Source organism: Acinonyx jubatus, chromosome A1 (genome assembly GCF_027475565.1).
Source record: "Acinonyx jubatus isolate Ajub_Pintada_27869175 chromosome A1, VMU_Ajub_asm_v1.0, whole genome shotgun sequence".
Taxonomy (NCBI): Eukaryota; Metazoa; Chordata; class Mammalia; order Carnivora; family Felidae; genus Acinonyx; species Acinonyx jubatus.
The window spans coordinates 186232734-186249921 of record NC_069380.1 but is presented as its reverse complement, the minus strand read 5'-3'; the positions used below and the strand labels follow the sequence as shown (position 1 = coordinate 186249921).

At 37.7% G+C, this 17188-nt stretch overlaps 1 long non-coding RNA gene across 1 annotated transcript; it reads right to left on the bottom strand.

Annotated features, from left to right (window-relative positions):
* Positions 1-958: 958 nt before the first annotated feature.
* On the bottom strand, positions 959-10617 carry LOC128311038 (uncharacterized). Its single transcript, XR_008288963.1, has 4 exons — positions 10431-10617; positions 3184-3245; positions 1590-1706; positions 959-1400 (listed from the first exon to the last, which is right to left on the bottom strand). It is a non-coding gene; the product is annotated as an uncharacterized LOC128311038 (long non-coding RNA).
* Positions 10618-17188: the final 6571 nt, after the last annotated feature.

The following is a 17188-nucleotide window of genomic DNA, read 5'->3' as shown; positions in this document are numbered from 1 at the left end:
TCTTAGAACATGTTTGCGTGTCTTTTTCACATTCGTGTACCAGGTAACCAAGTTCAGACTGAACTGATTGCATAATACGTTTGCGATATAGAACTGTTCGTACTTACAGTGTTTTTGTAAACATAAACTCCAATTTGTTGTCTTTTTTATATCTGTTTATGTAACATTTAAGGAAAGACGAACCAGAGTTAAAAAAAAAAAAGTTTATTTAGAGGCTCCAGGGTGGCTCAGTCAGTTAAGCCACCAACTGACTCTTGATTTCGACTCAGGGCATGATCTCACTATTCATGAATTTAAGCCCTGAGTCGGGCTCTGTTCTGACAGCGCGGAGTCTGCTTGGGATACTCTCTCTTCCTCTCTCTCTCTCGCTCTCTCTGCCCCTTTCCCATTCACATGCTCTCTCTCTAGCTCTCTCTCTCTCTCAAAATAAATAAGCAAACTTTAAAAAAATTAAAAAAGAGTTTATTTAGAAGGCAACATAACAAAAACAAATTGTACCACTGTGGTTTTCTTTTAATACAAGACTCATGATGGGAAGCTGCAGCCAGTCTTGAGGAATGCGTTTCTCTAGAAAGTTGGGTTTCTTAAAAAACAGCATGTGTGAAGCACACATGATTAACAAAGATTCCCTTTGAGGCAGAAAAAAAAGCCTTTTCCCCCGATTAATAATTATACACAAATATTTATCCTGCTTTATTTTCCATCATCAAAAAAGGGAAATAACTCAAATGTTCATAAACAGATGAATGGATAAACTAATAGCAGTAGATCCAAAGAACATTACTCAGCCAAAAAAAAAAAAAAAAAAAAGGCTGAGCTAACTCATAGAATATCATTGATGGATCTCAAAGTAATTATGAAACATCAAAGAAATCACATACAAAAAAAGAGTAAACATTTTAGGATTCCAATCATATAAATTGTAGAACATGAAAAGGTACCTATTATAAGTGGCAGGCTTATCATTTCTGTGTAGAAAGGATGGGGTGGCAATCTGGTTGAGGGCAAGTTTTGGGAGACAATTTTAAACTACTTGTACATAGCATTTTGAATAAATATAAGGAATCTCTACTACCCAGACTGAGGGTTGGCGAGGGGACATTAAAACTCCCTAAAATAATACCCCTGAGGTCATCAGTGGGTAATACTTAAAGACATTGTCAGCACCCAGCACCTAGCTCCCCAGAGTCAATATGGGTTCTAACTCCTCTTAGCCGGTTCTTCAGGGTTTTTTTTTTTTAATTCTATGAGCCATCTGTATTAATAGAATAAATACCTTTTTTGGTTTAACTTACACAAAGTTGGTTTCTATTACTTGCACCACAGAAGGCTGATATGGTGGGGACCCGGGCACCCGATGGGATGAGGTGATCTTTAAAGTCCCTTTCGATGCTGTGGTTCTAAGATAAGCACAAATAGAATTAAACCTCTCTCAAAGGAATCAATAGTTATAGATGTGCTGGGGAGACAATACTTGACTTGGTATCTCAAACAGATATGTTGGCTGTAGACACTTTAAGACAATGAAATAAAGTATAATTTGCAGCCTTGGGGATATAGTTCCAGAAACTGGCTCAAAGTACACTTACTAGTGACACTCAGCAAAATTTGGAAGGAGACTCTGCCAGAATACCATCATCCATTCCATTGAGAATGATGTCAACACATAATAAAATAATTGAGTGAATGTTGCGGGGAGCAGGAATCTGTAAACATAAAGAGGATAATGGAATCATAAACATTAATCAGCATCAGGAACAAACAGGGCTAAAGGAAACCTGAAGAATTCTCTAACAGGATTCAAGTAACTCTTTCGCCAGAAAATAACCATACTTCATATATCTGATTGTCATTCCTATATGTAGTGTATCGTATATATATTGGGAAATCTTCTAATGTCTGCTCACTGTGGTTTGGATCTCAGCTTAGGTATAGTAATGAACACTGAGGGGAAGAAAGCATATTTTTATTCTGAATTGGAGTGGGTAGGTGGCAAGAGTATATAGTTCTACTAAATTTGGCATAGAAAAACGTTTCTATTGATTCAAAATCAACTTCTTTATGAAAATTTCTTCTGAAAAGCAATCCCCCTAGTGTTTTTTTTTTTTTTTTGCAGATAAGAGCAGTGTTTCAGGCAAGACAAAAAGCATTCTGTTCCATTGAAACTGACCCCTCAGCTTTTGGGCTTCTAATGGCAAATTAAATTCACCTCAGCAAGAAAATTAAATCACAAAAAAATAACTTTTGTAATGCGGGAAATAGCTGGTGGATTGATCTTTATGAATTTCCTTATTTCTTTACCTTATAAAGGTTTTTCTTAATGGCAGCACCAGCATTAAGAAAACAAAACACATTTGATAGAAATTCTTTGTCTTCCCTTTTTAAATTATTTAGTAACATTGGGTAGCTAAGAAATTGTCTGTGCTCCTATAAAACTCCCTATGCTAATTGTGGCCAGCAAATTAGTAATTATAACTGATTATACAAAGCAGGAAAGGGCCACACTAATGCTAGGGAGTAAAACGTGCAATTAGATGGCTCAGCTTTAGACGTCTTCACTCTGAATCTCTGTGAAGAATGAAGAAGAAAGCTCTGTACCAAAATTGAAGGGGACCAGTTTTCTGATTGTGTCCTAGGGGATTTGGATAAAGCTCAAGCAATTTGAAGCATACCCTCAGGTTGTACTCAGCAGAATTCCTGACCTCTGCCACATCCTATCTATCATAAGCCTTTATCAGGAGAAGATGCCAAATCACAAGCCATTTGGTGGCATATAATTGCTTCGACATTGACAGCAGAGGAGTATATATCATCCCCTCTGTTAAAAAGGGAGTGAGTGTTTCAAATGGAAGAAGACTGACTATAAAAGCAAATTTAAATAAACACAAAAAGGAAGCTAAACCAATACTAAATGGAAAGGAATATCAACATAAAATGAAAGCTTAAATACAGATTGAAAAACAATAATGTATGATTTCTAATTAGACTCTTTATGGTCTATTAGAAATATTGAAGAATCAAGAGTTGAAAGAATCAAGAGTTGAAAGGAAGGAAGGAAGGAAGAAACTTAGAACAGCTTATGGAATCTTGGACTGATTTTAGATGGTGTATGAAGTATTGTGGTTGGTTCACAGATACAAAATTAAATAATACAGATCCATCAGTCTCAATTCTTTTGCTTACATCAAGAGGGAAGTCTCAGGGCTAGTCTGTCTTCAATTTCTCTTTAACACCTCCAAAACTCCCTTTAAAAAGGAAAAACAGAGCAGATTACAGGCTCTGAGCCTTAGGCAGACAATAACATCTACTCAAATTTAACTACATTATGTTGTTTTTATTACATCTATTTTTGTGGTTACTCTATTTATGGCAAGTGAACTGGTTTCCACTTGTAATCGGCCTATAAATTACTTTCTTTATTTACATTTTTAAAAACCGAGTCAACTTAAGGACAAACATTAGATAAATTAGAGTACTGGGTGCAAAAACAGAAAACCAGTAATGGGTTCAATGCAGTTGGGCAAAAATGTTATAATGGCCCTGAAACGACTTCAGTTAAGAAAACATTAGCTTAAAATCACAGACTGTTAGAGCTAGAGGTGAGTCGGAGCTAGCAATCCAAATCCCCTCATTTTACAGGAGGAGACCAAGACAGAGAGGGCGCGGTTTGCCAGGAACTGTCATCACAGTTTGTAATGGCAGAGCCAAGCTTTCATCTAAGCCTGTTGCCACGTCCACCACTGCTTTGCCATTATTTAATTTGTAGCCTTCTCAAAAGCTATATGTGTTGGAATTGGCGAGATGTGTCCAGTCCACAATGGTGTCAAAGTGAGAAGGCAGGCCACAAAGGAATTTAGATTTGCTAACGCAGATCAAACTTGTGCAACTTGCAAAACTACAGTGACATCTAGTGGTATTGTTTGATAATGTAACTCGATGCAACCCTTGCTTTGAGAAGGCTTCTCTTTAAAAAGCAAACATTTTATATGTAGAATATCCCTGTTTGAGTTTGTTTTCTCATGAATAGATGTATTTTTAACAAGAATACAACATAAAAGTTGTGTCCTTGCGCAGCATAACAGAGGCATGTGTTGATCGTTTGTCCTATCATTGACGATGTTAATTTTGACTGTTTGGCTAAAATGCTATCAGCCAGTTACCGTCCTTTCTTTTCTAATCAATAAGTGATTTGTGGGACAATATTTCCAAGCTTTGTAAATATCTTTTTCTTCAAACTTTCATCTACTAGCTTTTGTATCCATTGATCATCCTTGCCTGAATTCTTCATTATTATAATGGTTACGAAATGGTCATTCTCTAGTTCTGTCATCATTTTACTGAAAGAATAACTTTCCGTCTTATTTATTTTGTATATATTTATTAGTATGGACTCATGAATTATAATATCATCTATAATCTACATAACATATTATATTTATTGATATCCAATATGGCTGTCATAATTAGAGCAGATATGTAAAATTTCTCTAGGGTCACAACCAAGTATGTCCTCTCTCACCTCTGGGTATTTGCTCTTGCTGTTCCCTCTCATTTGAAGACCTCTTCCCAATAGATAATAGTAGGTAAGAATTCATGAGTATATTCATGTATGTATTACATAGTAGATATTTCATATAAAGTATTATATAGAGTATAGATTATATATTCATGTATAGGTTACAGACTATAATCTATATATACTCAATACATTATGTATAGGTTTATACTATACATTATCTATCACTATTGTTATTTATTCTATTCAAAAATACAAATGTCATGAAAGTCAAAAAGTATGAGGATTTGTTCTAATTATAAGGAGACTTAAGAAATGTAACAACACAACGCAATGCATAATCCTGGATTAGATTCTGCACAGGGTGTGGGAAAGGAGTTGTAGACAGCTGTAAAGGACATTAATGGGCTAACTGATGAAATCTGAATAATCCTATGATTTAGATACTCTGGATTAAATAATAATACTATACCAGTGTTAAATATCCTCTTTTGATCATTTTACTGTGATTATGTAAGAAAATGTTCTTGCCTTAGAAACTGCACACTAAAATATTTAGGGATAAAGCAGCACTATGTCTGAAGCTTATTCTTAAGTGGTTCAAAAAATAATGTGTGTGTGTGTGTGTGTGTGTGTGTGTGTGTGTGTGTGTGTGTTGAGAGAGCAAATGTCGAGAAAATGCAGCAAGATTGTAACAATCAGTCAATCTAGGTGAAGGACACACAGAAGTTCTTTGCACTATTCAAATAACTTTTCTGTAAGTTTGAAATTACATCAAAATAAAGTTACCCTAAAAGGGAAAATAAAGTTTTGTGACATTTTAATGTCTTATTTATTGAAAAACAAATGAAAAAAGAGCAAAGCAAATCAGTAAATTCGTACCTAGCAGCTTGAGAATTTCAAAGTCTCAGCTACTAAGTTTCTTTCCACTGCTGCATACAGTTTGAAGTAAAGCCCCACTCTTTTCATTAGGGAATTATCATGCTAGTCAAGGAAATCTATTATAAATTACTAGTTTAAATTCCCCAGATGTCTGAAGAATTCCTCAAAGGCACACATATTTTTATAAAAGCTCACACATTTAATATCATCACACACAAAGGACTTTTATCCAGGTTGGGTTCTGGCATTGAACCAACCAGCTGTGATTACCCTTAATTTGGAATAGAAGAAGCTATGAGGAAAAAAAAAAATGCTCTGAAATATAATTCTCATCTTAAAAGGAAGAGGAAGTGGTAAAGATGCAGTTGGAGAAAGGGACTCACTGGGTGTGGGAGGAAGTTGCTGGGAATATTGTAGAGAGAGAAAAATCAAAATACAAAAAAATCTCAGGATTTGGATAGAATCACAGTTGTCAGACTTACTAGCTGTGTGGTCTGTGGGATTAATTTATTTAACCACTAGAACCTCAGTCTCTCGCCTGTAGAATTGAGCTATTCCCAGTGAGTAATCTATACCTGGCACTCACTGTAAGTATTGACTGACCTCTAAGTCCTGGGCCAAGCAGGATGTGATAGTAGATAAATGGATAATGTCTGGCTGCTGGGGCATCCTGATCTCTTGCCTGCACCACCACAGCCTCTTAACAGGGTTCTACCATCCACTTTTGTGAATCCTTCCAATTCATTTTCCACACAACAGTAAATGACCTTCCTAAAAGATAATCTTCAGCTCCATGCCTAAACTTCCTAATGTGGTATACTGGCCCCTTTGTCACCTCATGGCCTTGTCCCCGAGTATCTCTCTAGGCTCTCTTTCTCCAGTCTCTAAGCTCTACTACTGGCTAATAGACCTTTGTGCAATGATATATAGGTTCTATCTATACCTTGAAGGTCCAGTATGGCAGCCACTAGCCACACATGGCTATTGAGCACTTGAAATTGTGGTTAATGTGACTGAGAAACTGAATTTTTAATTTTTGAAATTTCATTTAAATTTATTTATTTTTTCTGCTTTATTTTATTTTAATTTATTTTGATTTTATTTTTTATTTTTTAAAATTTACATCCAAATTAGTTAGCATATAGTGCAACAGTGATTTCAGGAGTAGATTCCTTAGTGCCCCTTACCCATTTAGCCCAACCCCCCTCCCACAACCCCTCCAGTAACCCTCAGTTTGTTCTCCATATTTCAGTCTCTCATGTTTTGTTCAGTCTCTTATGTCTTATGTTTTGTCCCCCTCCCTGTTTTTATGTTATTTTTGTTTCCCTTCCCTATGTTCATCTTAAAGTCCTCAGATGAATGAAGTCATATGATTTTTGTCTTTCTCTGACTAATTTCACTTAGCATAATAGCCTCCAGTTCCATCCACATAGTTGCAAATGGCAAGATTTCATTCTTCTAGATTGCCGAGTAATACTCCATTGTATATGTATACCACATCTTCTTCATCCATTCATCCATCGATGGACATTTGGGTTCTTTCCATACTTTGGCTATTGTTGATAGTGCTACTATAAACATGGGGGTGCATGTGTCCCTTTGAAACATTACACCTGCATCCCATGGGTAAATGCCTAGTAGTGCAATTGCTGGGTCGTAGAGTAGTTCTATTTTTAGTTTTTTGAGGAACCTCCATACTGTTTTTCAGAGTGGCTGCTCCAGCTTGCATTCCCACCAACAATGCAAAAGAGATCCTCCTTCTCCACATCCTCGCCAATATTTGTTGTTGCCTGAGTTGTTAACGTTCGCCATCTTGACAGGTGTAAGGTGGTATCTCATTGTGGTTTTGACTTGTATTTCCCTGATGATGAGTGATGTTGAGGAAATTTCATTTAAATTTAAATAGCCACATGTGGCTAGTGGGTACCATATTGGACACAACAGACACGTGAAGTTTCTTTAGGTTCCCAACCAACTAAACCTCTCTTGCCTCTGGGTCTTTGCCCTTTTGCTATTCTCTCTCATTCAAAGACCTACCTTCTCTTTGTCCTTTGTCTCAGCCTAAACATCACTTGTTAAATGCTTTTATAGAACAGGATGCACATAATCTTTGCCACTGACAAAATTTTAACCATCTTTAATTTGTGAAAGTAAGGCTATATTTCAAAGCAATGATAACACTTTGTGCCTTTTGATTTCCACTGACAGATGTGCAAGGTGTTTTTCTTTTTGCCCTTGGCTATTCATTAATCCAATGAGTAGGGGGTGTCACTGAGTGGTCATAGGTCATGATTCATGCCATCAATGTGTTTTTTTGGCTTTCACATTTTTAAAATGGAGCCAAAATTTTAAATGGAAGAGACTTCATTAAAAATCTTCATTCCCAGATGCTCTGGAAAAAAAACAGAACATCTGGATGCACATTCACTTCTACTCAGCAATACCCAGCTAGACTCTTTCCAAAATGGTCATCACTAGCCACATATGGCTATTTAAATTTAAATTAATAAAAATTAAATAAAATTCAAAATTCAATTCTTCAGTCACACTAGCCACATTTCAAGTGCTCAAGTCACACATGGCTAAAGGCTACTATCCAGTTGGACAGGGCAGCTACAGAACATTTCGATCAACATAGAATGTTCTATTGAGCTACATTTCCCAGAGTGTAGTTAGGAGGCAGGGAGTAGATGCCAGCTTAAGGGGCAGGAGCTCCTAAGCTACTATTGAGTATTTTTTTAAAATGTTTATTTATTTAATTTTGAGAGGGAGAGAGAAAGAATGAGCAGAGGAGGGGCAGTGAGAAAGGGAGAGAGAATCCCAAACAGGCTCCACACTGTCAGGGCAGAGACAGACACGGGGCTCCAACTCACAAACCAAGAGATCATAACCTGAACCGAAATCAAGAGTCAATACACTTAACCAACTGAGCTGCCCTAGGTTTCTTATTGAATATCACAGTGGGAATGGACCTAGATTTTCTGATATTTCCCAAGAACTCAAGAATCCAGATTTTTTATGTGAAACCTCCCAATTTGTAAATTCTAGCTCAAATGTTTTAGAAATATTGTCTAAGCAAAACAAAGCAAGTTTTGTCGGTCAGATTGATCCCCTAGGTGCCAATTTGCCAGCTCTGAGCCCAAAGTTTGGCAGAGGCATCAGAGATCAGCGTGCCTGAGGTTGAGAATACAAAGGTTCAGTGTTGGACAGGCTGGGATGGGGGCAGGGATGTGTGGGAGGTACACCCATGGCCTTTTAGAAATCAATCTTCCGCCGCCAGCAGCATAAAACACAGAGGCTCCCATCTTCCAAGTTCACTTTTTTGTGAGTTGTGCAACATAGCTCATAATAACAAAAATATAAGTGCCCCTTAAATTTTCAGCTGTGCTTCATCTTTTCTAAGGGAGAGGGAAAGAATTTCAGAGTAAGTTTGGAAAGACTAGTGGGTTTTGGAAAAGATTTATTGAACTAGAAAGAAAATGGGAATTTATAACGCTTATAAGGTTATCTCTCAGTGATGTAATACTTCTCTTGGGAAGGAAGTAGTTTTATATTTTAAAATTCTCTAAACCAAGACTTGACTCTCCAGTCCCAAACACTGTCCATCTGTTCCTGCAAACAGTGTGATCGCATGGTCTGGACCATTGGATGGGATCATTATAACCACAAAGAGAGCATTTTCCTAATAAATAGTACAAGGACATTTTTTAAAGAATTTCATTTATTTTTTAAGGGGTGCCTGGGTGGCTCGGTTGGTTGGGCGTCTGACTTCAGCTCAGGTCATGATCTCACCATCTGTGGGTTCAAGCCCCATGTCGGGCTCTGTGCCAACAGCTCAGAGCCTGGAGCTTGCTTCTGATTCTCTGTCTCCTCTCTCTCTCTCTCTCTCTCTCTGCCCCTTCCCCGCTCATGCTCTCTCTCTCTCTCTCTCTCTCTCTCTCTCAAGTAAAATAAAATCATAAATAAAAGAATAAAGAATTTTATTTTTTAAATGTTTATTTATTTTGAGAGAGAGAGAGCATGAGAGATAGAATCCCAAGGAGACTCAGCACTGTCAGTATAGAGCCTGATGCAGGACTCAAATTCACAAGCCCAAGATCATGACCTGAGCCAAAATCAAGAGTTGGACACTTCCCCGACTGAGCCACCCAGGTACCCCAGCACAAAGACATTTTATAGCTAACAGTTTCCAAATTCCATATCTTGACGGGCTGTGGCTTGCCATATAGTAAGATTTATTCTGCACCCTAACTTTGATTTACTTGTTTCCCTTTTATAAAAAATTTACCAAAAAATTGATTCCAATTGATAGTTTTAAATATTATATCTCAGAAACTTTCACTGTTCTGTATTTTCACCAAAGCTCACATATAACACCTTTTAATTTAACAAAGCAGGTCTCTTGAATGCAACATAATACACATGGATATTTGGATATTGTTTTGAGGTGAGCAGAAATGATAGGAAGAACACTAGACTGGAATTCAGAAATCTAAGCACTGTTCCCAGTGCAACCGTCAACTGTGTGTGGTCTTGGACGGTTGAACAGTTGGCTCTCTTATAAAACAGGGCAGGTGATCTAGATTTCTGAAGACTGGGTTACTTCTAAAATTCTATGGTTCTTTAATTCTGTATGTTTGTGGGGGGAAAAAACTGACAATGTAAAACTGAAAATATAGTTTCAGACATTTCTAGATGGTTAATCAACCAAAACGGTCGGTAGACTAGGTCAGGTCTCACACGTGTACCTGCACTGACATGCTGGCCAGGCTTTGCTGTTCCACTGCAGAAGCGCTGTAAACTGCTGGAATACTTACCCATAAATGTTTCTCAGAGGCAAATGTCTTTGTGTGTATTTCTTCTCTAAGAATCATCTTCCATAAAAGCAGTAGTTCCAAAAACAAGGAACCACCCCCCTCACCAAAACAGTAGGAATATTTACCCTAGATCAAAGTTGGTTCTCGCATTTTAATGGATCAGAATCAGCTGCAAAATTGATACAAAGAACAAATAGGCTCCTTCCCAAACGTACCCAGTCAGAATCCATGGGGTTGGGCCCAAGCATGATATTTTTCACAAGCTTCCTATCTCCTTCCAACGCTCAACAAAGATGGAGAAACACTGGCCCAGGTCCATGTAACAATGTGGTGATATCACTGAATGCAAACTTCACGTGTAGAATCAAACTGAAAATACATTCAAATGAGACACTTGGTCACTGATTCTGTTCAATGAATACTATAATTAAAGAAAAATGAAAATACAGATTCTACACTTTCACAAATGAACATCAGATTTATCCACATTGCTCCTGGTTCTCTTATATTTTTCACTTTAATCAATACAGAGGTATTTGCACTATACAATGTCATTAAATAAGCAGCCAAGTTTGCCAGTAATCACAGCATCTCCTACTTGAACAGAAGTTTGATGATAATCTAATTTTTGAAAGCAGGTAGTGGCAGAGACAGGATCTGGGGTGAAATCAGAAAGCCTACTTGACCCACTTCAGCTCCTGCCAACTGTTACCAGGCAGGAATGAATAACTTCATGCAGCCAGCTCTTCCAAGTTTCCAAGAGAAGCCAGAAATTGGATTTGTATGTATGAGCCTGCAATTTTTAAATGGTTGTCAACGAATTTAAATTTTTTAAAAAAAAATTCATTTAGGGGTGCCTGGGTGGCTCAGTCAGTTGAGTGTCCGACTTCGGCTCAGCTCATGATCTCATGGCTTGTGAGTTCGAGCCTCACGTTAGGCTCTGTGCTGAGAGCTCAGAGCCTGGAGCCTGCTTTGAGTTCTGTGTCTCCCCCTCTCTTTCTGTCCCTCTCCCACTCGCTCTGTCTCTCTCTTTAATAATTAATTAATTAATTAATTAAAAAATAGTTTTAAAAATAATAAAAAAAATAAAAATTCATTTAAAAGTACACCTTTAGAAGACGGTCAAGATGTTGGAGCAGCATGGAGACCCTGAGTTTGTCTTGTCTCTGAAACACAGCCAGATCAGCACCAAATCATTTTGAATACCTAGGAAATTGATCTGAGGATTAACACAACAATCTGCATAACTTGAGCCACAGAACTCGGCAGGTACATGGTGTGGAGAGGTGAACTGGGGGAGAGAAAAGCCACAGAGGATAGGGAGCTGTTTTTGTGGAGAGAGGACAGAAAGAGAGAAACGGAGAGAGTGTGGTGCATTAGGATGTGCAAGAAAAGCACTCCCCTGAAAGTAGCTGGAAAGAAAGAGAGAGTAAGAGTAAAAACACTAGCAGGGGACTGAACAAGAAATCTGTTCCCCCAAACCATTGGTGGGAAGCAAGGAGAGGGTTTCAATACCACCAGGATTTTATAAACGGTGGAGCACAGAGTCTGAAGTTTTGGAGCTCAGTGCCTAGTGGTGCTCTGGTGAGGAAACAGGACGAATTCCCAGAAGCAGGCAGTGCAGTCTGAGGGGTCCATGTGCCACACAGGGAGAAGTGGTTGCCCTGTTTGGAGTGCATTTGGTAGAGGGCATATGGCCTTCCCACAGGCAAAGGTCTTGGCAGACCCCTGAAAGGTGCCATGTTTGCCGCTACTGGGACAAAGTCACCAGAGTGTGGTGAAACCTGGCGCTGGCTGTGTGTTGTGATTTGCCATAATTTCTGAACCTCTGCCGCTGCGTGATTGCAAGAAACTCTTCTGGGGCAAGCCGGCACCCTGCCATTGCTCAGCAAGATCCTTCCCCCAGAGAATTGGTGCAGGTCCAAGCCACAGGGGTCTCAGAAGCATGGGGTTTTGCAACACAGCCCCATCTGAGATAAAACTCTGGAGGGAGGTGCTACCTGGCAGGTGGACAGCTTGGACACGGACAGGGTGGAGGAGAGGAGTGGACGGAGGCCTGAGACAAAGAAGAGATATTTGATCAAAGGTCGGTGAGAGTACAAAGTTCCTGTGCCAGAGACTAGGGAGATGGATGAAGCCATTTCCACCTCTCCCACACAGCTGCATGCACATCGCACTGACCCACCCCAGTAAGCTAAGCAGTGCCACCTGGTGGATAATGGAGCCCTTACACCAAGCTCCCCACCAACTGCGCCCTCCAAGCACATTCCCTAGAAGACCAGCACAAGTCACTCCACCTGCTTAGTGCACAGACTATAGAAGACTCCATACTTTCAGTCCTAGAGAAAACAGGATGTAACTTCTTTAGGTTTCATTCTGTTTTCTGGTTCCTTTATCTGTTCATTTTCTTTGCTTCTGTTTTTGCTTAAATTGTTTTATTTTTTCTCTTTTTCCCTTTTTTTCTTTTCTTCACCATTCTTGGATACAGAAAAGAGAAAATTTTATTTTTTATTACTTTATTTTTAAATGTTTTATTCTATTTCATTTTCTTTATTCATTTTATTCTATTTTATTATATATATTTTTCATTTTTAAATTTTTTCTTACTTTTTTTCTTTTCCCTTTTTTCTCTATTCTATCAAGTTTCTTTTAACAACCAGACCAAAATGCACCTAGGATCTAGCTTTCTTTATTTGATTTTTTGTTTTGTTTTTAATTTTTTAATTTTAATTTTTAATGTTATTAATTTTTTCTTCCTTCAAAATGACAAAATGAAGGAATTCACCCCAAAAGAAAGAACAGGAGAAAATGATAGACAGGGGCTTAATCAACATACATATAAACAAGATGTCTGAACTAGAATTTAGAACCACAATAATAATACTAGCTGGGGTTGAAAAAAGAATACTTTTCTGTGGAGATTAAAGAAATAAAAGCTAGTCAGGACGAAATTAAAAATGCTATCACCAAGATGCAATCTCGGGTGAATGCCACGAAGGCAAGAATGGATGAGGCAGAACAGTGGATTGGTGATTAAGAAGATAAAATTATGGAGAATAATGAAGCAGAAAAAAAAAAGAGGGATGGGTATTGAGGAGGGCACCTTTTGGGATGAGCACTGGGTGTTGTATGGAAACCAATTTGACAATAAACTTCATATATTGAAAAAAAAAGAAAGAAAAAAAAAAGAGGGAAACAAAGGCAAAAGGTCACAATACAAAACTTAAAGAACTCAGTGACTTATTAAAAAGGAATAACATCTAAATCATAGGAGTCCCAGAAGATGAAGAGAGAGAAAAAGGGGCAGAAGGTTTATGTGAGCAAATTATAGTGGAAGACTTTCTAATCTGGGGAAAGACACAGACATCAAAATCCAAGAAGCGCAGAAAACTCCCATTAGATTCAACAAAAAAACAACAAATCATAGTCAAATTCATGAAATATACAGACAAGGAAAGAATTATGAAAGCAGGAAGGGAAAAAATGTCCTTAACCTATAAGGGAATACAGATCATGTTCACAGCAGACCTATCCAGAAACTTGGCAGGCCAGAAAGGAGTAGCAGGATTTATTCAACATGATGAATCAGAAAAATATGCAGTCAAGAATTCTTTATCCAGCAAGACTGTCATTCAAAATAGAAGGAGAGATAAAGAGTTTCCCAGACAAACACAAACTAAAGGAGTTCGTGACCACTAAACGCCCTGCAAGAAACTTTAAGGGGGGTATTTTGACTGGAGAAAAGACCAAACAAAACAAAACAGACCAAAAGCAACAAAGTCTAGAAAGAACCAGAGAACACCTCCAAAAACACCAACTCAAAAGGCAACACAATGGTGCTAAATTCATGTCTCAGTACTCACTCTAAGTGTCCATGGACTAAATACTCCAATTAAAGGACATAGGGTATCAGAACAGATAAGAAAACAAGACCTATATGCTGCTTACAAGAGACTCATTTTAGACCTAAAGACACCTGCAGATTGAAAGTAAGGTGATGGAAAATCATCTATCAAAAGAAAGCTAGAGTAGCCATACTTATATCAGACAAACTAGATTTTAAAATGAAGACTGTAACAAGAAATGAGGAAGGGCATTATATCGTAATTAAGGGGTCATCCAACAAGATGTAACAATTGTAAATATTTATGCCAACATGGAAGCACCCAAATATATAAATCAATTAATCACAAACAAGAAACTCATTGATAATAGTACCATCATAGTAGGGGACTTCAACTCCCCACTTAGAGCAATGGACAGATCATCTAAGCAGAAAATCGACAAGGAAACAATGGCTTTGAATGATACACTGGACAGATGGACTTAACAGATATAGTCAGAACATTTCATCCTAAAGCAGCAGAATACACATTCTTCTTGAGTGCACATGGAACATGCTCCAGAATAGATCACATACTGGGTCACAAATCAGCCCTCAAAAAGTAAAAAAAAACCGAGATCATACCTTGCATATTTTCAGATCACAATGCTATGAAACTCAAAATCAACCACAAGAAAAAAAATGGAAAGACAATGAACACTTGGAAACTAAAGAACATCATACTAAAGAACAAATGGGTGAATAGGTTAACCAAGAAATTAAAGAGGAAATTAAAAAGTACATGGAAGCAAATGAAAATGAAAACATTACAGTCCAAAACCTCTGGGATGCAGCAAAAGCAGTCATAAGAGGGAAGTATATAGCAATCCAGGATTTCCTAAAGAAGGAAGAAAGGTCTGAAATACAGAACCTAACCTTACACTTAAAAGAGCTGGGAAAAGAACAGCAAATAAAGCCCAAAACCAGCAGAAAAAGGGAAATAATAACGATTAAAGCAGAAATCAATGATAGTGAAATTAAAAAACAACAATAGTAGAACAGATCAATGAAACCAGAAACTGGATCTTTGAAAGAATTAACAACATTGATAAACCACTAGCTGGATTGATCAAAAAGAAAAAGGAAAGGACCCAAATAAATAAAATCACGAATGAAAGAGGAGAGATCATGGGGCCCCTGGGTGGCTCAGCTGGTTAAGCGTCCAGCTTCAGCTCAGGTCATGATCTCATGGTTTGTGAGTTTGAGCCCCACGTCAGGCTCTGTGCTGACAGCTCAGAGCCTGGAGCCTGCTTCAGATTCGGTGTCTCCTTCTCTCTCTGCCCCTCCCCCACTTGTGCTCTGTTTCTCTCTCTCTCAAAAATAAATAAATGTAAAAAAAATTTTTTTTAAATAAAAAAAGAAAGAGGAGAGATCACAACCAACACCACAGAAATACAAACAATAATAAGAGAACATAATGAACAATTATATGCCAACAAATTGGGTAATCTGGAAGAAATGGAGAAATTCCTAGAACCATATAAACTACGAAAACTGAAACAGGAAGAAATAGAAAATTTGAACAGACCGATAACCAGTAAAGAAATTGAATTAGTAATCAAAAATCTCCCAACAAACAAGAGTCAGGGTCAGATGGCTTTCCAGGGGAATTCTGCCAAACATTTAAGGAAGAGTTAACACCTATTCTTTTGAAGCTGTTCCAAAAAATAGAAATGCAAGGAAAACTTCCAAACTCATTCTATGAAGTCAGTATTACCTTGATTCCAAAACCAGACAAAGACCCCACTAAAAAGGAGAACTATAGACCAATTTCCCTGAGGAACATGGATGCAAAAATTCTCAATAAGATACTAGCAAACTGGATCAAACAATACATTAAAAGAATCATTCACCACAATCAAGTGGGATTTATTCCTGGGATGCTGGTTCAATATCCGCAAATCAATGCGATACATTACATTAATAAAAGAAAGGATAAGAACCACATGATCCTCTCAAAGGATGCTTAAAAAGCATTTGACAAAATACAGTATCCTTTCTACAACATCATTCTTGATAGAAGGATCATACTTCAAGATCAGAAAGGCCATAATATGAAAGACCCACTGCTATTATCATCCTCAATGCAGAAAAACTGAGATCTTTCCCTCTACCATCAGGAATATGACCAGGATGTCCACTCTCACCACTGTTATTCAACATAGTGTTGGAAGTCCTAGCCTCAACAATCAAACAGCACAAATAAATAAAAGGTATCCAACCAGCGAGGGGGAGGTCAAACTATCATTCTTGGCAGATGACATAATACTCTATGTAGAAAACCCAAAAGACTCCACCAAAAAACTGCTAGAACTGATTCACGAATTCAGCAAAGTCACAGGATATAAAATCAATTCACAGAGATCAGTTACATTTCTATACATCAATAATGAAGCAGAAGAAACAGACATCAAGGAATCAATCCCATTTTCAATTGCACCAAAAGCCATAAAATACCTAGGAATAAACCTAACCAAAGAGGTGAAAAATCTATACACTGAAAACTACAGAAAGCTGAACAAACTGTAGAAAGAACTTATAGAAACTATAGAAAGAAAGTTCTGAAGAAGACACAAAAAAATGGAAAAATATTCCATGCTCATGGATTGGAGGAACAAATATTGTTAAAATGTCAATACTACCCAAAGCAATCTACATATTCAATGCAATCCCTATCAAAATAACACCAGCATTCTTCACAGTGCTAGAATAAACAATCCTAAAATTGGTATGGAACCAGAAAAGACCCCAAATAGCCAAAGAAATTCTGAAAAAGAAAACCAAAGCTGGAGGCATCACAATTCTGGACTTCAAAGTGTATTACACAGCTGTAATCATCAAGACAGTATGATACTGACACAAGAACAGACACATAGATCAATGGAGCAGAATAGAGAACCCAGAAATGGACCCACAAACGTATGGCCAACTAATCTTTGACAAAGCAGGAAAGAATATCCAATGGCAAAAAGACAGTCTCTGTAACAAATGGTGTTGGGAAAACTGGACAGCAACATGCAGAAGAATGAACCTGGACCACTTTCTTGCACCATACACAAAAATAAGCTCAAAATGGACGGCAGATCTATG